The sequence below is a fragment of the Aulonocara stuartgranti genome (assembly GCF_965226115.1).
Source record: "Aulonocara stuartgranti genome assembly, chromosome: 23".
Taxonomy (NCBI): Eukaryota; Metazoa; Chordata; class Actinopteri; order Cichliformes; family Cichlidae; genus Aulonocara; species Aulonocara stuartgranti.
The window spans coordinates 24,415,872-24,440,258 of NC_138958.1; the positions used below are offsets into that span (position 1 = coordinate 24,415,872).

Sequence of the window (24,387 nt, forward strand, 5' to 3'; positions counted from 1 at the left end):
TCTTTATTCAGCTTCAGATTTCTTTTTTTAATGTGCTTTATGCTTTTTCTTACGTTGCACTCCATTTGACCTTTTAGGGCCACCACAGAACCAGTAATTGAGATTGTAAATGTAAATGTTAATTCATATATCAAGGGCGAAGTAGGGTCATTTTCTCAGAGGCTTCTATAGAATCAGTCTACAGTGTGTAAACAGAGGAGTCGCCCCCTGCTGGCCATAGTAAAAATACAGCTTTTTAGACGGGAAACTAAATGTTTTAACAATTAGTAAAAACATCTCTAAAAGCATTTAGAGCTTTTGATTATAATTTTAATTTGATTATAATTTTTTATATATATTGTTTGTATGTGTGGAGACAATTAATGCCCATAAATTTATTTTAACAAATTCTGTAACAAAAGTAGTAAAATAACCACAAATAAAACAGAGAACGGTAAGTCCAAAAAAGGAACTTGTTCGGAGACGTATGGAAAGTACACTGATGCATTTCCATTGCAACGATTAAATAAAGAGATGATATTTACTTTATGGTTAAAAAAACAACAAAACAAAAAAGACCTGAGCCAGCATGTGCACACCTGCATCATTGCTATGACAACATCATCATTACAGTAAACGATCCAAACCACACAGATCTGATGTGTGTGTGTGTTTGCAAACTCTGAGGAAAACGAAACAGAAGGAAAGACAGACCGACAAACACACTGAGAGACAGACGGCTGAAACGGAGGCCGCGCCGCTAACAGAAAGCATAGAATGACATCATGGCTCATTTGAGTCACTTCCCAGTTAATGCAGAGACACGGTGATATCAACAAAGCAGCCTTTCCTGTAAATTACCAAAACAACCACAGTGATGAACAGAAACCTCGGCAGGGGAGACTACGCTGCAGGAATTTCTTTTATCATCTCTCCTGCTGTGGTCTCTGGTATTGTTAAAATGCAGTAACTGAAACTATTGTTGTTGTTTTGTTTACCTGTAAGAGCTGCTAAACCTTTTAAAGAACTGCTGCTGCATGAAAAGAAGCCGATGAACTGGCTTTACATCATCCTGCCTTACCCAGGAGAGTCTGTTGCCTGTCGGACGCTCGCACGCGCACGCACACGCTCTTCACTTGGCTAGCCAACCTCCTGAGAGAGGAGGCAGCTAACCGTCTCAGTAGAGGAAATGAGCTATCTGCTCCACTTCTCTCCAAGACTCACAGACTTTTCTCTCTCTGCACACACACAAGCACATCCCTCTGACATTTTTAGACTCTGTGCTCCTCGCAGATCTCTGTTTGTTTGTATCTGTTTTGTGAATACATGCTCATCTGCTTATGTGTGTGTGTGTGTGTGTGTGTGTGTGTGTGTGTGTGTGTGTGTGTGTGTGTGTGTGTGTGTGTGTGTGTGTGTGTGTGTGCGTGCGCGCAAGCATCCCAAGCGGTGAGTGGGTTTGACCTTAAGCTTCTCCTCCCTCTTTACAGTGCAAGCTCTCGTGTATGTTTCCTAGGCCTCCAAGATATGAGAGGGGAAAATATCTGCCGACAGCCCATCACAGTTCACGGCTCTTTGTTTATCCATTAATAATTGAGCATAGCTGAAGACAGTACAAGGTGTGTGCCTGCGAGAGAGCGTGCATGCATGTGTGGGTCTATGTGCCGGTGAAGGTTGGCGGTGGGTTGGAGAAGGGTGTCACTGAGGGAATTTATGCCTTGCATCGCAGTTTGGGCTAAACTGCAGATTTTCTCTCTGAACTGGATTGTTGTTTGCCATGAAATTAAGACAAAGTGGAAGATTTTCTTCCCCCTATCAAAATAACAATAACATTTAATGTGATTTTGAGAGAAGACTGATTACATGAATGTACACAGTTACAGTGGTGAAAAGGGTTTTCGCAGGACTCTATGCAGCCCGTAATAACCTAAAGTAATTATTTTCTGTGACATCATCAGTCTCTCACACAAATGTGGAAGTTTGGTGCACTCAGTTCATTGAGGTTTACGCACAGCTCTGTTAAGGTCCCACCAGAGCATCTCAGTCAGGTTCATGTCTGGACTTTGGTTCATTGCAGGACTTTGAATCTTTTCTTTTTCAGTCATTCTCTTGCAGATTTGCTGCTGAGCTGGGATCACTATCTTGTTGCATGACCTACTTTGGTCCAATCTTTATCTGTCAGACAGATGTCCTTACATTTGACTCTGGATTACTTTGATATACAGAGGAATTTATGATTGATCAGTGACTGTAAGGTGTCCAGGTCCTGTGTCTGTAAAACAGATCAAAATCATGACCCCTCCACCACCGTGCTGACAGCTGGTATAAGGTCTGGTTTGGCTTTGTGCTTTATGACCAACATCTCCACTTTGGTCTCATCACTCCAAAGCACATTGTTCCAAAAGTCTTGCGGTTTGTTCATATGCAGCTCTGCAAAACTAAGCTCTGCTGCCATATTATTTTTAAAGACAAGAGACTTTGTCAATAATTCGTCCATGGTGATGTGAAAAACTAATTTCCAGTTATCAAAAACACTTGATTGCAGTTCTTGCTGCCAAGGACGGCACAACCAGTTATTAGGTTTAGGGGGCAGTTGCTTTTTCACCTAGGGTCATGTGGGTTTGACGAGCTTTCTCCCTTAATAAATGAAATCATAATTTAAAAACAGCATTTTGCATTCACTCATGTTATTGTTGTCTAATATTAACATTTGTTTGATGACAAATATGTAAACAATAAGAAGTCAGGATGTGGGCAAACACTTTTTCAAGAAACACGTGTACAACGTGACCTTAAGGTGAATTTTACTGGACGTCCACCCCTGGGAGGAATGTACCACTGAGTTACATTTACAGGCCTGTAATCGTATTGTGTTAATAAGCAGCAGTTACATAGTTATGACACATATATGCTCTTACCCTCTCTGGTTAAACAGTTATTTCTGTGATGGGAATTTTTAAGAGTTTGACCTTTTAGGTATTTTATCATTCAACATATCATGTTTTCTCTCCATATAATCTTTATCTCTACAAGTTATCGTTTGCATGGAAAATCTTTTTCTTTCCTTTCTTCAAGGCCTCGTCCCCACCTCATCTTAAAGGATCTCAACGCATGCTGGGTGTGTCCACAAATGTGCAGCGTTAGAAAGTGCCTGAGCTGAATTACTATTTCGAGTTCTATCTAAAGCAGAGTTTGTCTTTACATTTCACTCTCTCCTCTAATTACGTGGGTCTTTCAGACATGTTTCCCCACAGAGTGCTTTCTGACAGAACAAAGTAGAAATTCTTTCCCCTCGGAGGCAGCCCTCAAGTGAGAGTCTCCCATCGTCTCTGCGTACAGAGAGGCGAAAAACTGTGGTCCTGTGGGGGCTGTCTGCAAAAATATAAGTTGTACTAGTGAGTGTCTCACGCAGGAAGAGAGTACAGTTAAAAAAGAGAGAGAAAAAGGGTAGTGTAATAGAAAAGGACTAATTTTTCTGCTGATTGCTGACAGTGCCACCACTCCACTCATCTCCAGTCATAATAATCACACTAAAAATGGAGGCAAGTACTCAGAAAGATTAAGTTAAATGAGCTTGATTGAGTTAAATGTGTGCACTTTGTTATAGAAAATGTAAAGCTGGGACACATTATATCACCAGTGCATAAAGGAGGTTTAAATAAGGCGAGGGGAGCATCCATCGTAGGTCACAAGATGATTCTAACATTTATCCTTCATTCGCTGAGAAAATTATCTTGATTTAAATAGTACCATGAGACACCAAAACCTCCAGTTTTAGGCTCACCTCACCAGCCCTCTGCTAAGTCCTCTGCTTTGTAGTCCAGACATCATGAGGCTTGTTTTGGTGTCATGCTGGATAACAAAAGCCAGGGTTGGAGGGGGGACGATATTTAAACAAGCCGAATCTACAATTTTTAACCTTGCTGTTTGAAAAACACGGCTTGTGACGAATCCTAAACAGTTCATCGTTGCTGAAGTTTGGAAGTCCCCCATGAATCTGGATTAGTTGGTTTCACCTAATCATACACCCACCTGTAGTTCACAGGCTGGGAAACGACAGATGTGCTTTCCAAGTAACGCTCGAAGACGACGAGTAAAGCAACTGAGTGGAGCTGAGGTGAGTTTAACATAGAAAACGGTGTAAAGGCAAAAAGGAGGGTGATTAGAGTGAGTGGTGAGCAGATATCCACGTATTTACTGCAGACAAGTGACTGAGCCTGACTGTTTACTTAGCACAGCACACCTGAACATATAGTGTTGCAGTCACCCAGCAATGAATGTATGGGCACCTAACATGGACATAAAGGGTTAAAGTTCACTGCTGCAGCAGTGACGGCTCTTCCACTGTACGTGGTATTACTTCTGCAGGCGTCCGCCTTCATTATGAGTGACACAAAGACACAGCAGAGTAAATCTCCATCAGCAGAGTAAATGTGAATAAAACTACACAAAGTTTAAAGAGTTGTGCTTTCTTTAATGTGCAATTTGTTTTCCGTAGTGTCCAAACACGTTTCTTTGAGGCTTTCCTCCTCCTACATGACTCCATTTAATATAATTTTGCCTGTTGGTCTGGTGTGTTCTTTAAATTCTGCTCTGTTTATTTGTCTGGCTGTGTGTATTTATCATCTAATTCACTGTTTATCTCTCTTTCCCTCTCTTTTTCTTGCTCTGGCAGCTTCTGTAACTCTCTGTCTCGACGTACATCATTTCTATAGAAGTCAACACTCCCGCTCGCCCATCAACATGCCAACAGACAGCTGCACAGTCCGTGGATGCCACTTCCTTTGATATGGTAAAGCAATATTGTACTTCATCTCTCCTTTTTTATTTGTCCATTTGTGAAGGAGATGCCATTAGCAGTGTATTATGCTCCTCTGGCGAGGAAAAAAACATCTCCAAAAGGAAAGTTGGCGGCTGCCCGCATCCTGCAACGCCTCATTAGTGCATTGCCTTCGAACAAACGTATCAAAAATGTTCTGAGCTAATCAGCTTTTATATTCCCGGGCTATATGTAGAAAGAGACAGAGCTGAAGGTCACGGGTGCGTTTGAACGCAGCAAGTGGCTCAGTAAGGGAATGATTTATCTGGAATTATTGCTGTGCTTTGCTCTTGAGGGTGGGCTATTGATGTGTGCGGCTGAAATGGCTTCTTCAAGAGGAGGGATAGGGGGCTTTAGTGGTGACACACACACGCACATATCTTTGCTATCATCGGCCGAACTAAGGCACTTGCCTCTGCACTGTTATCCAGCTTGCCATTTCTTTCATGTCTGTTGCACACAAGGGTGCTCAGATATCGGTAGTTAGGAGGGAAAACTGCCCTGTTACAAAAGCAATAGGGGCTTAGGTGTATTTTTTATTTTTTTTTAATTTATCTGTGGAAGCTGTGCACCAATGTAGTTCATTTAACTGACTGAACGAGCAACTATTAATAAAGTGGACAATTTTATTTTCCTTCTCATAACTTTCCTTCAAATTTTTTTGTACTTAGAATTGGACAATTTTTCTCATATTTTGACAATTTTGTCTAAATTTTGACAGTTTTGCTTCATAAATATGAAATGTTTTGTCATAAATTTGAGAAGTGTCACCGACGTCGGCTTTGGCAAAATGGAAAAATCTGATGCCCCAAGAATGTCTCAGCATAAAAGGGAACTTAAGTGAAAAATACAACATACTTAATTTATCCCATATTTCAGGCTATGAATGAAAATGAATGTGGTGTTTTAACAAATAGTGTAAACTGTATAATATAATAGCACCATAAACAACAGCTCTCAGCATCAAATTTATGCCGTCTCCAGTTACCTCAGAAGTCAGATGTCAGTCGGTGCATTTCAGTATTAAAGATAGAAAAGCGAGAACAAAGATTTGTTTTGCTTCATTAGCAAGGTTGAGAAATTCATGCATTACTTGTAATACATAATAATCTGTCATGGATGGAGCCTGGTTAGTCTTCTCTCCGTATGGCTCCGTAAGTCAAAAATCACTACCGTTTCCATTCACTGCTGCCATCTTGCTAAGTTCTGGTTAGTGGGGCTGCTCTGACTTTCCGAGTCGAGGGGGCACGCCAGTTAAAACTTTTGACTGGGAACTGAGAAATTCCGACTTACTTCAAAATACACAATTAAACAGTGGTACTCAAGAAGGAGAAGCAACTGACCCTGAGGTTCAGGATTTATTTAGCTCATGTGCAACAGATGCGAGCAACTAAAACAGCTAGCAATCCGGTCGTTAAGTGATGACGTGACGAATCCTACTTCCGGGCCTAAAGTAGTCTGCTTTTAATATGGCTTTTGTGTTGTTAACATGTTTAATGTTTTGTATTTTCTTCTATTTAATCTCAAAAAGCTCCTAAAACAGTCAGTGATCACTGTTAACCTCCCTCGGCTTTTATTACCGCTAATCATTTATTTAAGCTCAGTTTTTAAAACCTTAGGATGTAACTACAGCCCAGCCATGCAGCAGTATATGAATGACTAACCTCGTATTGTGGATGGATTATCTCAGTTGTTCTCCTGGCTGAAGTTTGGTCCGTTTACAGCATCCTGCCATGTGATTACATTTGTTCCTGACCACCGAGAACACTCATGTTAACTTTTATCGAGTGGAAAAAAAGTTAGCTTGTTTATATTATGCTAACATAGCTGTATCGCTAGCGGTCACGTAGCACATCATTAAATACCAGCTAGCCCAACTTCAGTAACCCTACAAACGTCACTGCTGTTTAGTTTTCTGTCTTCATTTATGCTGGAAGTGATAACAGAGCTGTACGTTTTAATTTGTTTCCAGAAACCCTGCAGTCAGGACATGTTATATTGTATTTAGATAGAAACTAGCGAGCTAACTTCCTGCTAACTTCTAACTCTGTTAAATTTCATAAATTCCATTTTCATGGATGCCTGGATGGTAAACTCAATTATTACACCTGGTAGAGCAGAACGCTGATCATTTTATTAAAGATGAAAGACTTTAGACAGTTTTTCAACTCTCAGTAATGCCATAGTGATCGTTTGATATATGGACCTGCAGCGGAGTTTAGGCCCAGACACGGCTAGTGACTAGGGTTGCCAACCGTCCCTTAAAAAACGGAATCGTCCCGTATTTCGAAACAAAAGTACACGTCCCGTATTGAGCTAATAAGGGACGCACTTTGTCCCGTAATACAGTGAGAATCAAAAGTAGTCTATAAATGTTAATGGAATTAACGCTTTGTTTGAAAACATAATTCCCAGCCCCTCTCCTGCTTTGTGACCAATGAGCTGACAGCACACTTATGACAATTCGAGTATGACGATTCAGATTACCGCTCATCTCATTGGTCGAGGAAAGGTCGCTTACGGAGAAAATACCGGAAGACAACAGATGACCACAACAAGAAGCATGGCCAACAGGGAAACAAACGCCGACACTGCGGTGCAAGTCTCGGACGACAGTACACCTAAAGCTGGGCAGACACTGTGCGATTTTTTCAGTCGCGTTATTCAGCTCCTGCTCAAACTGCACAATTGACTCGCAGGGGTTAAAAGTTGGTAGGTCACGATGCAGGTCTCACACTATACGGCCCGATGCTCTGATGCGACCTGAGTGCTCACACTGTGCCTCCATAAAATGAAGGTTATAACAGAAAATCTGTCGCGCTCTCCCTCTGTCTTTCACTCACACAGACACACCACCACCATCAACTTTGCTAAATTGCTAATGAAAAACATTGATCAGGCAGCTGTGATTGAGCAGCAATGTAAATCCAACTATTTTCATGGTTGTTGTGGTCGTGATAATTTTGTGAGGCCACATCGAAAAGGCTCGGATGAGCTTTCCAAAGTTCTACAAGTTGTGCCTCCATCGCTTGTGTCCAGATCACACGCTGCACAGCCGTGCTGCTCCGTCTTTTTCGCTGACATTTGTGTTTGCGCGTGCGCAGTGTGACAAACTGCGGTGACACCCTCACGACCAAGCGATTGATGATCGGGAGCTGGTCGTGAGGTGTTAATCGCGTCTCGTTACCCCACGTATACTACACGATGCACGATGAAGGCCAAAATCGGGCCGATCGCCAAATCGGTCGCACGACTCAAAAATCGGTTCAAAATGGGCCAAAAATCACACAGTGTAAGCCCAGCATTACACTCACACAGACACACACACCACCACCATCAACTTTGCTAAATTGCTAATGAAAAACATTGATCGGGCAGCTGTGACTGAGCAGCAATGTAAATCCAACTATTTTCACGGTTGTTGTGGTCGTGATAATTTTGTGATGCCACATCGAAAAGGCTCGGATGAGCTTTGAAAAGTTCTACAAGTTGTGCCTCCATCGCTTGTGTCCAGATCATACGCTGCACAGCCGTGCTGCTCCATCTTTTACACCAACGTTTACGTGTTTGCGCGCGAGCAGTGTGAGCGGCTGTGATGAGACCCTCACGAGCGATTGATGATCGGGAGCTGGTCGTGAGGTGTTAATCGCTTCTCGTTACCCCACGTATACTACACGATGCACGATGAAGATCACTCAAAAATCGGCTCAAAATGGGCCTAAAACCGCACAGTGTAAGCCCAGCATTAGAGCAGCAATGTTTGTTCCCCTCAGAGAAAGGGAAGAATGGGAAAAGGAAAACACCTGGCTGGAAAAAGTTAATATGGGCATGTGCAGTGAATATCAGCGCTATGTGGCCAGAAGTGTGATAATATAATTTATTTTGTGTAATAAACAACTGCAAGGATAGATGATTACAAATAGATGACTAATACATAAAAGTAATACATAGATGAATAATGATGATGAGTTAAGATGCGTAATCATGGGAACAAGCGGGTTTACAAACAGGAGCAGCTGATTAGCATTAGAAAAGCTGAAATAATACCTCAGCTGAAGCCAATTGTACTAAATGCACTAAATGTGCACTGTTACAAGAATATTTTTCTTTCTATTGTTTTCTATTATTTTAAGTTAAGCAGGACAGAGTTCTTTTAAAGAAAGATTTACTTATATTCTCAAAAGTTAAGCATGACAGGCTTCTGTTTAAGAAGGAGACCTGTTTTATTGTGTTAATGTTGTCATTTTGAGCTAAAAATAAATGGCTAAATGATCATTTGTTTCACATGTGTTCATATCACAAAGAATAAACATCTACTTAAATCAAATTCAAGTCAAATGGTTAAAAAAATAATTTCACACACAAAAAAAGAGCTAGAAAATTCACCACACTGGGAATGGTGAAGACAACTGGGTCGCCCGGCCCTGGCCACGAGGTGTCCCTTATTTATTTTTCAGGGAGTTGGCAACCCTACTAGTGACGTCAGACTTAACGACTGGATACGTCAACTTTCTGCAAGGTTCCATAAAACACAGCAGAGAAAAAAGAGGTTTAAACAGGTTTACAAGAAAACACTTAAACCCCCAGAGAGCAGCCATTTGGCGACAAGAAATCGATATCATGGAAACAGGACTTGTCCTTTTGTTGTGACGACCACAAGTTGTTCCCATCAACAGCACCTGTTGTTTGGCTTGTTTTTTATAGGAATTAACTTTTACCAGAAGTTACCACCATTTACCACTGTTGCGATTCAAGAATCCACTTTTTTGTTTGCTATCAAACGCAGATGCTGTCACATTGAGATTTTTTCCACTACAGCTACTGTATTTTTGTACATTTTTGATGGCAAAAACATTCAGTTTTAGGTATCACTTCCTTTTGAATTAAAGCACAACGAAATCTTTCGAAAACCACAATTTTCCGCCGATGTTAAACGTCATTAAGGCATCGACCGTGGAGGAGGCAGAGTTGCCCGTCTCTTTGTTGGCCGTCCATATTTCAGTTCAACCCCAACATATGCTGGAGTTTGACAGAGATACAGCAACTGGAAAAATTGTCTCTGTCTTTTTTTTTAACCATCACTATTGCTCTCCTCGCCCACACACTTAACACTCAGCTGAATGCAACAAGTTTATATGTCCTTTCTGTGGAAGTTGTTGAAAGACATGCTTGGAAAATGTAGAAAATCATTAACTGACATGGCAGTAGATATTTCACCACAATGGGAAAAAAAAAATTGGCACAGAAAATGCTAATCGCTTCACAAAATGAGTCTCGAAATGCATTCAGCACACCCACAGATGAATGTTTAGTTGTGTGAGTCTTGCCACACTTAAGTGTAACTTCCTGTGACGCTTTACCTGCTCGCTCTACGCGAGTCGTCGTGGATACAGGCGTGAGCTAATTGCCAAAAATATAAATGTCTAAAGGCGCGTCGCCCGTGTGGAGCGAGAGGTGCAAACACATAAAAACATACATCCCACTCCTCCCCTCCTGATCATTTGGAATCCACATTAAAATGCAATAACGAGCGAGGTAACAAACTAATTATCCCAATTAGCTCACTGTTCATGCAAGCGGGCTTGACTGTATCATCCTACTTTTCCAAAGGCGTCCTCTGGGGATTTGCAGAGTGCTCGTGCGCACCCCACACAGTCGTGACCGCGTTCCTGCGAAACATCTGGCCATGCACGATGGGACACCGAGATTTAAGTGCTCTTTTTATTCTCTCTGCCTTTATAGTTTTGAGATTTTTGCTTCTCTGCTATCAGCGGATCTGTTTTCCTGAAGTTGTGCCGGCTTTCAGGCGTTTTCCCCTCCTCGTGTTTATTTGAGCGTTTGAACGTGTAGTCCTGGTGGGATTGTGGAAGTTGGAGTACTGTCAGGTCTAATTGCCGTGTGGTGTTTGGTAGGGAGACGGGCCTGATTAGGGAGGAGGTGAGGGAAAACATCATGTCCCCACTCTCTTCTCTCACTGTCTCACCTGTTTTCTGTCTCTCCAGCTCTTTTCCCCCCTTCTCAGTTTTTCTTTCCTTGCTCTCTCTCTCTCTCTGACTCTCTACATGACTACACAGAATGATGGCAGTCCTGCATGGCTCATTAACTGGCAGAGAGAGATGGACAGACACAAAAGGATGGGAAAAAGAGAGAGGTGTAGAGAGGGCAGCCCACAGATTTCTCAAACACAGGTTACCCCGGTGCTCACCTGGTGTCTGTTGACTACATCAAAGACTTTAGATGCCAGGCGAGGGGCAACGTGAGCTGCCAAATGAGTTAGGAATATAGAAGGATCACCAGCTACATAGTGGGAAGAACTACTGGCAATGAATAATGTCTGTGTATAATCTTTTTTTCTCTTTTACCATCGCTGGCTTTACCTCGTATGACTTTAGACCAAATTCTGAAAATCAGTTTGAGTGCCTGCACTCTAATTAGCATCTCCAGAAGTCATCACTACAGTCAGTGTGATATTATAACCAACAAAAAGTGTGACGTGCTTTAGCAGAAGCACCTTTGTAGTGTACAGAAGGTCACGTTGGCTCCATGTGTTATTGACAACTTGTAATTGACAACTCATGTAATCAGCTGATCAGCTGGTTGGTTCTGAGTTGGCTGACTATAACCAGTACTGGCGTCAGATATTTCCAATTCTGTGCTGGTCAAATCACCGCCATGCGGACTGCGACAGCTGCAACTGGTTATTGCACACAGATAATCCATTCAGTAATTTAACTCTAACATGTAACAGGCTGTCATTCTGAATTCCTTTTAATTCCGGTGCTAACACAGTGCTCGTTGACTGCCAGTGAGTACATTTGCCACTTCCTTGCCAATCCGTGCGCACACTCGGTCTGTTCCCTCTCTTTTTGCTATTTCTGTTGTGAAGATGTTCAGCATTTTCAGCTGGATTTTATTTTATTTTTTTAAAAATCAAGTTTTGGCCGTAACCTCGAGCACTTTAATTTCACGATGTCCTCTAACCTTGTGCGGTTCTGGAGAAAATGTAGAAGTTATTGAATCGTGTTTTATGATGAAAAATTGATAAAGATTTAAAATTCAAGTCGGAAAGCCAAAATCAGAATCAACCAAAAGAAGGACGAACACCTCTGACTATTTAAAAAAAAATCACTGCAAAATAATGCTTCTCCAAGTATCCTCATTTACCCTGGTGTGACACCATGAGTGCCATTAGCTTAACACTACGGTCACACTGGGGAAAAACAGTAGTGTGAGTTTGCAGCATGACAAAAAATATTACGACCGTGTGTAATAAACTTGCAGTGTTGCTGCCTTTAAAAAGACAGGGGTCCGTTCTTCGTACCTCGCTAAGTAAGTTAGCTGGATTTGATTGTTGACGATTTCGCGTGATCCTGGATCGTTCGGTTCTCCGAAGCTCATCCGGGACTTGCTGTCATAGCAACAGATCCGTAAGCGTAAACCTGCTCGGGAGCAGGCTTAGTTTATGTAAACAGGATTAGATCGCGGCCACGCAGGTATGTCCGCTTCATTTATACGAAAGCAGCAGCGATATTTTACCACTGTTTTACCATAAATAAATATTATCAATGTAACTAAAGATAATGCAGTATTTGATTCTTTTATTGATTCCATACAGATACATACAGGTCATTTCCTAACAAAAAGGGAAATGTACTATTAATCATTCTATTTCATGTATTTGATTATTTCAGATGTAATTGATATTTTAGAGTAGTAATAGTAAATTACTTCATGTAATCAAGATGAGAGATCACGGCTATAAAAGCGAAGGTGGATTTGGGAAGTCTGTCGCAGCCATGTCCTGTCCGTATACGCGAGCCACCCATTGCAGAAGGTGCAAGATTGATAAGGAGAGTCCTCAGAATTCAGCGTATATTGCGGGATAGACAGGATCCTTTAGCTCAGCGCGACAGTGTGCTCATAGAGAGATATCGATTTTCCCGTGAGGGTATTATTTACTTAACCAACTTGTTGACGAGGGGGTGCAGGACCACCACCTGTCTTTTTGTGCTCTGTCCTTTTCTTGGTTGCTGTTATAAACAAACAAACAGATTATTTCAGGGTCTCTTTCCTAGAGACGAAAAGCAGTATAAGTGATAAATATTACCATTCTGTAGGATATTCTTATATTTCACTTTTACTTGTTTCCATGTTCTAGTGGGTCCTGTTGTGGCTCTAATGTGAAAGGAGATATAATGTAATATAATATAATAAATTTACCCTACCGCCTACTGGTGTTGGCCAGAGGGGCCGATGGCGCGATATGGCAGCCTCGCTTCTGTCAGTCTGCCCCAGGGCAGCTGTGGCTACAACCGTAGCTGCTTCCACCAGTGTGTGAATGTGAGAGTGAATGAATAGTGGCATTGTAAAGCGCTTTGGGTGCCTTGAAAAGCGCTATATAAATCCAATCCATTATTATTATTATTATTATTATTATTAAATTACTTACGAGTTTAATTTGTCAGCAACTTTCTGCCAGCCCTCTCTCCTTGCTTTTGCAGCCTTTGCAGTGTTCCCTTGCGTTTTAATTAAACTCTGAAACTCCTGAAATCCCTCAATCAAGAGTTCTTGCTCTGCTGCCGAAAAATACCGAGCGCGCTCCTTCGACATTTTCGCCGACCAATCAAAGGGTTGCCGATCAATGTTTCTACTATCGATGCGTAGCCCCTGTTAAGCCACCCAGTGATCTCACATTACTTCATCCAGCTATACTAATCGTCAACAACAGGTGTGTTCGGAGAACCGGAATAGCGAGCTCAAAGTTGGCGCGATGATTTGATCTTGGATGTGTCATTTGATCTTGGATGTAGTAAGCGAGGTACGAAGAACGGACCCCAGGTCTGCCACCAAAGGGGAATCAAGACAGTGATAAAACTGCAATAACACAGAGTCATTCTGCTGTCAGTCTATCAGTTTGTGATTTAATGTGTTTAAGCCGCCAGTTACAGACAATCTGTCTGTGATAACACAGTGATTAATGCTAAATTTACACATAATCACAAATAAGTGAAATCTAATCAAATCTACATGCACAAATTCACATTAACTACTGAAATTCAGACTCCAGCCAGAATTTCATAGATTTCAAACAGAAACTCTCAGACAAACAATCACAGACTGTGTTTGGAGACAAGTTGCCCTTAGTGGTTGCCCTGGATGTTGAGGTTATTGCACACTCTGGTTGGTTGCTGCAATTGATCTTTAAAAGCAAAAAAAATGAATCTTAATCAGGTAGCTATTCATCTTCCTTAGCCTCAAAGAAATTGCTGCTCTTTGTTAGACTCTATTGTGATGGAGCTGTGATGCATTATTCTAATGCAATGTCTTGACAGTCTGACCCTGTCCGAGTCTATGCCACAGCCTATACCAGCACATCTTACTTAAATATTTGAAGAAAGAAAAAGTAGGACATGATTCAATCAACAAGACTGAGAGAATCCTACTTAGAAAACTTGTCCCTTAAAGTAGTGGTAGTGCTAGCCTGTGTATAAATCTATAGTCTATGCAGATGATGCTTCACTGTTTCGTTCCATTAGTCCTGAATTCGTGTTCAAAGTTTACTGTTAAGACTTCAATAGGTTTCAAGGTAATGTTCTACAGTATTGAGTCAGCTCTCTGTTCAGTCATTTGTAAAACTCTTCCTAGATGAGAGAAGCCAAGAAAACCCACAAAGATGATATCAGCATGCTTGTGAAATAATCATCACAAGATCTTTTCCTGTTCTGCGTCATGGGGTGAAGGATAACGAGAGACAAACAGAGATGGAGAGGAGAGTGAGGAGGGTTCTGTGCAAGAGAGGAGTGGAAAAAAAGACAGACAGAGCAAGGCTTCAGAGACCAAGGGTGAAAGTCTAAATCTTTCATCCTCTTTCTGGGTTCAGAACGAGAGGAGAATTGTGGGATGGATTATCGGTGCTAAGCCACAGAGAGAGAGCAAAGCTCAGCTGTAGCTCTTCTCCTCTGTCCTGAAGATGAAGGAGTACCTGACTCACTGGCAGACAGAAAAATCTGCAATCATGACTCACTGGCCTGTGAATGGAGTTATTGTGGACCCTTGGGTCATTTAAATTGCCATTTCATTTCCTCCTTGAATAGAAGAATTGGTATCAGTTTCTCCTCCTCATCAGCAGCAGCGGCCCAATAATCATTATCATCATCATCGCTGACTCGCTGAAAACCTGAGCCAGGCAAGCTTTTGTACAAGGAGAAACACACTAATTTGGCGAGATTTTCCATGCCGTTATCTGGATGGTCAGGCCGCCGATTCATTGCGGCAGCCATCTCGCCACGCTGCTTCTTCTTCAGCTCCTTCATGTTGACGGCGGCCTGTTATTCAGATGTAAGATTCGACACAAGTCCAGGAGAAAACACTTGAAACGCTATTAAGCCTGTAGTGGGTCTTGTGTATGCCAGTTGTAAGCCTCCTCTTGTCAATACGACTGTAGGATGCACACAAGTGCGCTGACTGGATGGAGAGGAAGAGAGAGGGAGGCGCGCTGCAAAAAGTGACGGTCCTAGCAAGCCGTTTCGAGACCCGATCTTCTTTAATCGAGTGAGAAATTATGAAAATAGCTTCAGTCATTGCGGCGGATATAATTTTGTGAGGATTTCTGAAGCACTTTTAGAGGTTCTGGGTCCAATAAAAAGGCAGATTGCCACATAGTTATCTTTCTAAGAAGTATAAAGGGTAAATAATTGGCGGGGAAAGTGGCATTTCATCACTTTAAAGGCATGTATATCGACTTGCTTTCATCAAATCTGCTGAAAAACATGACGCTGACACCCTATCCTGGGATTAAATAACCTGCGGTGATGGATATTTCTTGCAGTGCCGGGAGCGATCGAGTTAGAGAAGAGATTGCTTGTCAGGGCCCTGATTTCACCGTTCTCCGCTGATGACGATAATAATAACCATTCGCAGGAGTGGCGGCGAATGGGGAGGGGAGAGAGAGAGAGTGTAGACGTCTTTTTAAAGAGGCGTACACGCAGTTACTTTCTGCAATCAAAACACAAATTTCTGAAGACGACTCGGAGCAGATAGAGCACACACACATACACATACAGGCCCAGCATAGACCACAGTGCACACATCCTGTTGTTTGCCATTGATAGAGGATGTTAGCCTGGTATTTTTGTACGGTAATCAGCAGCCCCTCGACATACTAGTCTTGAGACAGAGACATCTGAGGAAAGATTGTCTGGTAATCAGCCTATGTGGTTTGGGGGGGTGGCTTGGAGAGTAAAACCTGGTAACTCCAATTATTTTCTAATGTTGTGAGGTGAAACATGCCCACTGTAGTTGGAAAACGATTCAAACCAATCACGGCGTCTGTATAGGAAGAACATCCTGTTATTACCAATCAAGGACCAAGACTCCTGACTCATACCTTGACATATCCTACGCATTGTATCCCTGCGTGTTTTTGCAAGCAGTAACTCCCCCTGTACAAACACGCATGCACACTCCACACTGTGTGACTGCATTTCCTGTTGTGCTGTTGCCTTTAGAAACACCCCCTTCCTCTCATGATCCCCCCCTTCTCCCACCGTCTTGTCATATGCATGATCACTCCCTCCCCCTCTCTCCTCCTCACTCTCCATCCCTCTCCTCCCACTATTCCCTCTCGATGCTTTTAATCTTGGGTTGATGATACTTGGTGGAAGCACTTAAGTTTCTGTGCCAGGTGTCTCCCCGTACTTAACATCACGGGCTTAGCTTCTCGTTTCTGCAGTTCCTTCGCCTCCCTCCCCTGGCTCCTGAACACACACACACAGAGGCATTAACATGTATAGCTGCTGATTCCACGCACACACACTCTACATGCACATGGAGGGAAGCGCTCGGATATCTCGCATAGATATTTACTTTAAATCATGCAACTTTTTTGCTGCTGCTCCTTCACACACATTTAAAAGAAAAGAAAACTGGTCTGAATATTTAAACCTCTTCCCAATTCAGTTAGTTTGAAATTAGGATCTTGGGCTGGAGCCTCTCCCAGCTGTTTGTTAGCCCTAACCCTATAAGGATAGCACACAGAAACAGACAACCATAATTCGTCACATTCATACTTACATCCATTTTAGACTCAATTTATCTAATATGCTCATCTTTGGTCTATGGGAGGAAGCCTGCCACACAGCCACATGGAGAACATGCAGACTCTGCACACAGAGGCCCCAGATCCAATCAAAGCCAGGGCCAAACTGCTGTGAATCAACACACCAACCACCAAAATATCTGACAAACATTTTATCTTTGCATTACTTGGCACAAATAACCACCTCTTTATATCAGTGTGACCAGTTCCCTTCACTGCTTTGCAATTGATACTGATATCGGTGTTGGATCGATACTACCGTAATAGTTCAGTGTGTAGCCCACTGAACTGCCTTCAATTAACTTTTCTTTTAATTAAAAAATATAACTCAAACATGCACAATGAAAAATTTCTAAACTATTTTGTGTTGACTGTCACATTTATTATTTATTTTTTATTTATATAAGTGCTTTAAAGAAAGGCACATTTATATTCCAGATCTCCAAACAACCAAGTTTCAATATACGTAAAAAGCTTATCATGTAAAAAATCACAGTCATTGAAATGTTTTCAGAATTTGAAAACTGCTAACCACGCACAAGTATCAGTACTGGCCCAGTATTTACCTGGTATTAGATCGATACCAAAATTTGCAGTATCTTTCATGCATGCTTTATCCAAACTGTTATGCACTTTATATCTGTGTGCTTAAAAATGCATTATTATTCAATCTGGTCACTTAAGTCTCCAAAAACCAAAGAAGTTGATGTTAAACATTCTCAGTCTGAAGCTCATAAACCAATAGGTGATCTCCACCTTTTATGTGAGATGTGATCTTTTAAAAACACGGAAATGTCAAAAGGAATTTGGCTGCATAATGCAAGCATCTGCAGTTACAGCAAACATGCCAAGTCCCACAGCTACTGTAGCACTTGCTGAGTCATATATAGATCTCGATTTGCATCGAGTGTACAAAATGCTGTTTACAGCTAGCATATTGAGATTTAGGCGATGCGAGGAGAATTTGTGTGCTGAAAGAGTTTGCTTAGTGTTGCTTTGTTCTTTAAAGACAGACAGCACAAGAGGGGAGGAAGGAGACAGAGGAATGAAAATGAGAGGGAGATGGAGAAGCAGAAAGATAAAGGGAGCGATAGCTCTCATGTGTTTATGATATGTTTGTTTGTGCTGCCACGGGGACCTCTTTTCCCCCACCCCCTCCCCTTGTCTTCTTTCTCTCTCTCTCGCTTTTTTATTTTTTTTAGTCTGAATATTTTTTGCCTTTCTGTCATGTATCTGCCGCCTGTCCAGGCAGCGCTCTGTTTCACTCTCGTCTGATGTCTCAATTAAAATTAATGGGTTCAGTCTGCTCAGATAAAGAATAAAGAGGAGGAAAAAGCCTTTCCAGGAACAATGGCAGCTTCTTGCATGTTGGTAACCAATCCTTCCATGTCTGGGCCCACGCTAATGCTTCACAATATTGACAGCTCTAATGGCACAGTTCCTCTAAAGGGGGATTTTTTAAAAATCCTGGGGCCAAAACGAGGCGCAGCACATGGATTGGGCTGCATACCAATTTGAGGTGGCTTTTACTTTGGAAGGGTGGTTGATTTTTGTGACGTTTGGCTCAGATCTGAGGAAGCGCAGCCGTTGCCTTCCTCGGTGTGGGGTAGTCGGACAGAAGGAGACTACCCCTACTGCTCGTCCTTGAGACGTCTTCATCCCCGGGCTTGGCGGCTTGGTGGCGGCGCCCCTCTGCCCCTTCATCAGGACAGAATGCTGGTGTCAGCACTGCCGCTCTCTTCCTCCTCCCCCCTTCCTTCCCCGCCCTCCTGCACCTTTGCCTTTATCTGTCGCTTCTTCTAAAGATGCTCTTTCCATCTCCTGTACCCCAGGGGTCAAGCTGGTGGAAGAACAAGCGGGAGGGAGAGATTTTTTTGTGAGGGGGGAGGAAAGGAGGAAAAGTGGGAAGCAAAAGCAGTTGAAGGGAAGAGGGGGAAGAAATGGAAAGGAGGGAGAGGAGCACCTGACTCGGAGGCAGAAAGATAATTTCGGCCAGGCGGCTCTGTTTAAGGTTAAAGCCTGATTTGCATTTCAAAAGCGGCGGCCGGTCATGTTGCCACCTCAGGGACACCATCGGACCAACCAGCGTGTCATTTAATGTCACCAGGCACCGGGGCCTTGATGAAATTAATAGAGCAGCCCATGATTGATAACGGCGCCGCTCGTCAGCGCCGCCGTCATGACCATCCGCCTCTCTGCTCCCGTCTCTCCTTCTCCTTCTTCCTCCAACAATCCCGGACGTCCACCGCAGCAGCTTCAGAGATCCCCATCATCCCCGCGCTTTCCCTCTCATATCACCCTTATCTGAATGTGCCTGATCTGTCAGCGGCATCTCAGCGAGGAGATCATCTTCTGTCTGACAACAAGAAAATAGAGAAAAAAAAGTAAGTACCTGTGTGCTTTTAGGTAACCAGGGCAACCTCAGTGCAGTCATGGGATAAAGCACCTGTGCCTTAAGGCACCAAAAGCCCTGAGAGCTCCTGGTCTGCATCTAAAGCAATGTGTAGTATCTCACTGAGAAAAGGAAGTGACTCTCCAGAACACAGTTACGTTATTCACCGGCACAAATATATAACACATTCAGGCAACACTGTTGTGCACCAGTGACAGCATGCAGGTTCATGGACTACAAGCATCCTGCTATGGTCCAGGCTAAAGGGAACCTATTATGGGGTTTTTTGTGCTTCCAAAAAGTAAGTTGGATCTTTTTAAAATGCTAATAGAATTGTAACCAAGTAAGTTAGAGCAGCTACACTTACTTATCATGAATTCAGAGCTCCTTCCTTCCGCTAATGGGTTTGCAGAAATCACAGAAAAAATCCCACACTACAATAACAATATAATTTAGACACGGGTGCTTTATCGATCTGATCAGCTGCTCACAGCACTTCCTACGTTGGACTATACATATCACGTAGTTTTGATAGGTGCCACTAACTGCAATGACAGGAAGTGACGCCATTTTCACAGGAATTGTAGCTTTTTTTTCCCCATCAACGCCTATCAAAACCCTACTGAAAAGCGATGTTTGACTTTGTGCTTTGTGGACTTATTACGTACATATTATTACATAAAGGTTGTATTGATGTATAGCAAGTTGAAATGCCCCCCCATCCCCCCAAAAAGGAAACCAGCGTGTAAAAATGTAAAGACAAGGTCTGGCTGATTTGTTCTACGGTACTTAAAAGGTTAAAGGAAGACTAGCTGAAGACAAATAAGGATTATTTTGGACTTTGAATCATGGTAAGCTACTGTAGCCCAAGGATCAAGATATGAAGCTAGAAGTTAGTTTAACGGGTCTCTTTAACGCTTTCCCTCATGAAGATTGGTAGTTCGATCCCTGGCTCCTTCAACCTGCATGACTAAATCTATATATAATATTGACTGCAGTGCTGTGAATATTTAAAATAATTTTATGTGAAAAACAGCTTTTTAGCAATATAGCGTTTTATATATATATATATATATATTTTTTTTTTTTTTTTTTTTTTGTCTGGCCAACCCAGGTATTGTTATGCTTTGTGGAAGTTGAGGGGAGTAGAAGAACTGTCTCAACTAGGTGGTATTACCACCTAATGGAAAAACCTAAAAACTGAGTCGAGTTGAGTAGGTGCTGGTGGAAGGGGGCATTATATGATTGATGCTCATACATTCTTGTTGACAGTACTTTACATGTACCTACATATGGCTTGTTCAGATGCACAAATAATGGGCATAGCACAAGCCTAAACACCACATGTCTGGGTATTAAAGTCCACTCTATGTGCATATGCCCCTTTTACTTAAAATATCCCTGTGTGATCAGATTGTTACACTGAAATGACAAGAATCACTTTAACCTCCAACTACAGTGTAACCCCATTACTCTCTGTCTGCTCAGCTGACCGTTTGTCCGCCTTGGTGATTGGCAGCAATTAAAAACACACACCTGAAGCTCAGAGCAAGCCGAGGCCGTTAGGGAACAGGCTGGGGTCCGAGATCGAGAGGCCCAGCGGGAGGTGCAGGGATAAAGCTGTTAGCCCCCGCTAATAGATGTCCTGATCCTTGAGGCCAGTGGTCGTCGAGGTCAGACTCTCCACACATTACGCCTTCGAGACAACCCTCCAAGGCCTCTCAGTGTGGACAGAAGACAGACAAATCTAGAAGAGAGGCCGAGATATAGGGAGAGAGATGGAAAGGGGAGATGAAAAAAGACATAAAGAGCAGAGAGAGAGAAAAGTGCCGGACTGTGTGGGGAGAGTGTTTTCAAAAGAAAGGCCCAGGGAAGCGAGATGAGAGTGAGAGATCTGCTTGTCCTGAAATGACTTGATATGTTCTTGTCAGTCTTAATCTCTGGGCGTTGTGGAGGAGCGAGTGGGAGGGAGGGGTTCGCGGCGCTTAGTAATCTCCTTCACAAGCAACGTACAGAGCTCGCCGTTTCTCAGCCTCGCATTCAATTCCACAGTCATCTCCAATCCACTTCATAAGAGCACGTTATTTTGCACACATCTCCTCATGAAAAAGCTGGAACAAGAGGTAGACGAAAGGTGATTCACATCCTCCTTTCTCCTTCCCTTTCTCTCATTCTCTCATTTACATCAGCCATTATCTGTGTATATTGAAAGCGGTGAGATAAAGAGAAAAGGGAGGGGGGGAAAGAAAACAAGTGCCAAGGAGGAGGAAAAAAGAACAATAAAAGGAGGCAGAGGAGGTGCAGCAACGTTTGAATCAATTACATCCTAAAGAATCTTTCATTTGCATCCGTATCTGTTCAAAACCTGAACAAATGCCAGATGCTTTTGTGTGTCCAGTTATTTATAGTGGATGTTTTTTTTCCTCTGGTAATTGTGCAGGAAATATCAAATTTGCATAGAGTGATTATTGTTGATTGTTTATCTAGCCGTCAGAACGTTTCAATATTCCAAGGCTGACAGGTTGTCAAGTACTTAAAACTCATTTATTTGGGGAAATTTGCATGTAATTTGGCGGTAATGAGGGGGATGTCTGTGGTCATGGATTAGATGCCGGAGATGCTGCAGGGAAAAAGAGGGAATCTGGCAGACTGGCATTCCTCGACTTGAAACGCACGCTTTATCCTCGGCTCGGCTGCCGCGCGCGATGCTAACACTACCTAGTGCTGCTCACCCAAACAACAGAGGATTGTGTACACACGCTTGGCATAGCTGCGGACTTCTTAATAACAGAAGCAGAAGCGGGCCAGCATGCAGCGCTACACAGGACGAATTGTGTTGTGTTGTGTCACCCCGCAGGCCCTCAGACGGAGGCAAACACAATATGCTTGTAAACAGAGGACTTACAGTATTTCTCAACACAGCAGATGCTAACTTGTTTTGCCCAAGAATCTTCATATACTGTAATTCTTCAAATTAGAGGCCGTATGAAAATGAGGGTCTCAATACCAAACAGAGCCAGCCCGTGCAGCGCAGTGAAAAAAAATAAAGGAAATGTACAGTCTGTGGTTACAGTTAAACTATGATGATGCCTTTTGAGGAACAAACTATTAGCCTATTACGACCCACAGCCTATTCGACACAAAGCAGAGGTGGGGGGATCGATCCAAATATCCATAGCATTGATACCAACGCTGGTATTGGTATCGGATCAATATTAGCGCGATAGAATCGATACTTTGATCAGTATGTATCCCAAGAATATATTACAATAATAATTTTGGGGGAAATGAAAAATTATTCCTCAAACACGTATGGAAAATATCATCTATAACACATTTAAACAGCAAAAGTTGACCCAAAGTGATTTAGAGACGGGCACATTCTAAGCCTCCACAAAGAAAGAAGAAAAAAACAAGTTTCAAAATACATGTAAAGATGAAAGCTGAGTTTTTTTGTTAGCTTATTATTGTGTAGTAATCATAGAGATGTGTTCAGAATTTTCAGATTAATGATGATCAATCTCATAAACATTGCTCTCCGCTATGTAAGCTGGTTTTGTAGGTTAAAAGTATCAGTGTTGACAATACTGGTCTTGTATTTACTTTGAATCAGATCAATACCAAAACACAGAATATTGCACAGCCCTCCGTAAACAATGGCACCTGCTCAGATGCGTCAGTCTGAACACGTTAAACTGGATCTAAAGCGTGCATGTGCTGGTGTTGCGGTAGTTCAAATTAGCGGCTGAATAGCTGAAATAATAAACGGGTAGTTACGAATGGTTTAAACAGCTGACTAGTCATGAGAAATGTTTAAGCTGAGAGTAAATGTGACGTAGCACAAGAAAAGCTGAGGAAAGCACAAAAATAAAAAATAAAAAATCCAAGCTGTGCACAAAAACTGCCAAGCAATGATGCAATCAGTATTCCAATATTTGGTTTATCTCTATATCTCCCAGCTGTGTCTGGAAACAAAGTCGTTTATTGAACAGTTTCTGACAATAAAAAAGGGGATGAAGTCAGTTTGTTGCATGTTAATGTGCAACTTCAGCAATTTTAGGAAACATAAAAATAAATACTTTTTTAAAATGTGTGCTGGAAACACAAATGTTCACCAACAATTCAGTTTCAGTAACCAGTTTCAAAAGTTTCTGTTGCAGAAACTGTGCATGTTTAGCGTTAGTTTTACCTCAGATGTTTTAGTTCAAATCAGTATGTTTGAAGGAGTTCAGGAGAGGAGGAGTAAAAGAATGAGTGTTCACAGCCATCTGTAACACAGGGTGGAGGCTCTGTCATGGTTTTAGCTGGACTTTAACCAGTGGTGTTGAAGATGTTGTCAAAATTGATGGATTTTGAACACAGAAAAGTACCATCAGATTTTGATCCAACACACAATACCATCTCATAACAGACAGCTTTAATTTTTCAGCATGACAATGATCCCAAACACACTGCCAGTGCAGTAAAAGCATACCTGGATAGAAAAACACACAGTGGAACCTATCAGTCATGGATCGGCCTCCCCAGAGCCCGGACCTCAACATTATTGAAGCAGTGTGGGATCATGTTGACAGAGAACAGAACAAAAAGCAGAAACATCCAAAGAAGAGCTTTGAATGTCCTTCAAGAAGCCTGGAGAACTATTCCTGAAGACGACTTAAAACTGCTTTTTCATACTATATTTCCACATATGTTTGCAAGTTTCTTTAAATCCCCTGTACCTACTTCCCATTTTCTTAGGAAAAAAAAAAAAAAAAAAAAAAAAAAAATATATATATATATATATATATATACACATACACACACACAGTGAGGACCAGTGTTGCTGTCATGCATTACTCTAATTTGACAGAGTCAGAGCCTAATAATGGGTAAACAAAAATTAAAGAGGAGCAACACTGCCTGTTCTGTAATACTGAATATTTTAAACTCTGCATTATAAACAACGACAGAGTCATGTCATTTGTACAAAGTAAATCCAAGAGATTTTTTCATCTCTGTGGTGGAGAAAATGAAACTTTCTCGGTATTCAGCTCTTTCTGCTTACATTACCAGTCATTAAAGTTGTTAAAATCTAATCAAAACAAAATCCCATTCCCCCCC

At 42.0% G+C, this 24,387-nt stretch overlaps 1 long non-coding RNA gene across 2 annotated transcripts in view; it reads left to right on the plus strand.

The window, feature by feature from the left end:
* Positions 1-4,015: 4,015 nt before the first annotated feature.
* The window catches only part of LOC309700522, a 63,888-nt gene continuing 43,516 nt past the window's right edge, over positions 4,016-24,387 (plus strand). For both annotated transcript variants that reach the window (XR_014274682.1, XR_014274683.1), the window contains exons 1-2: positions 4,016-4,093; positions 4,652-4,768. This is a non-coding gene — a long non-coding RNA (uncharacterized lncRNA). The remainder of the gene's footprint in view (positions 4,094-4,651; positions 4,769-24,387) is intronic.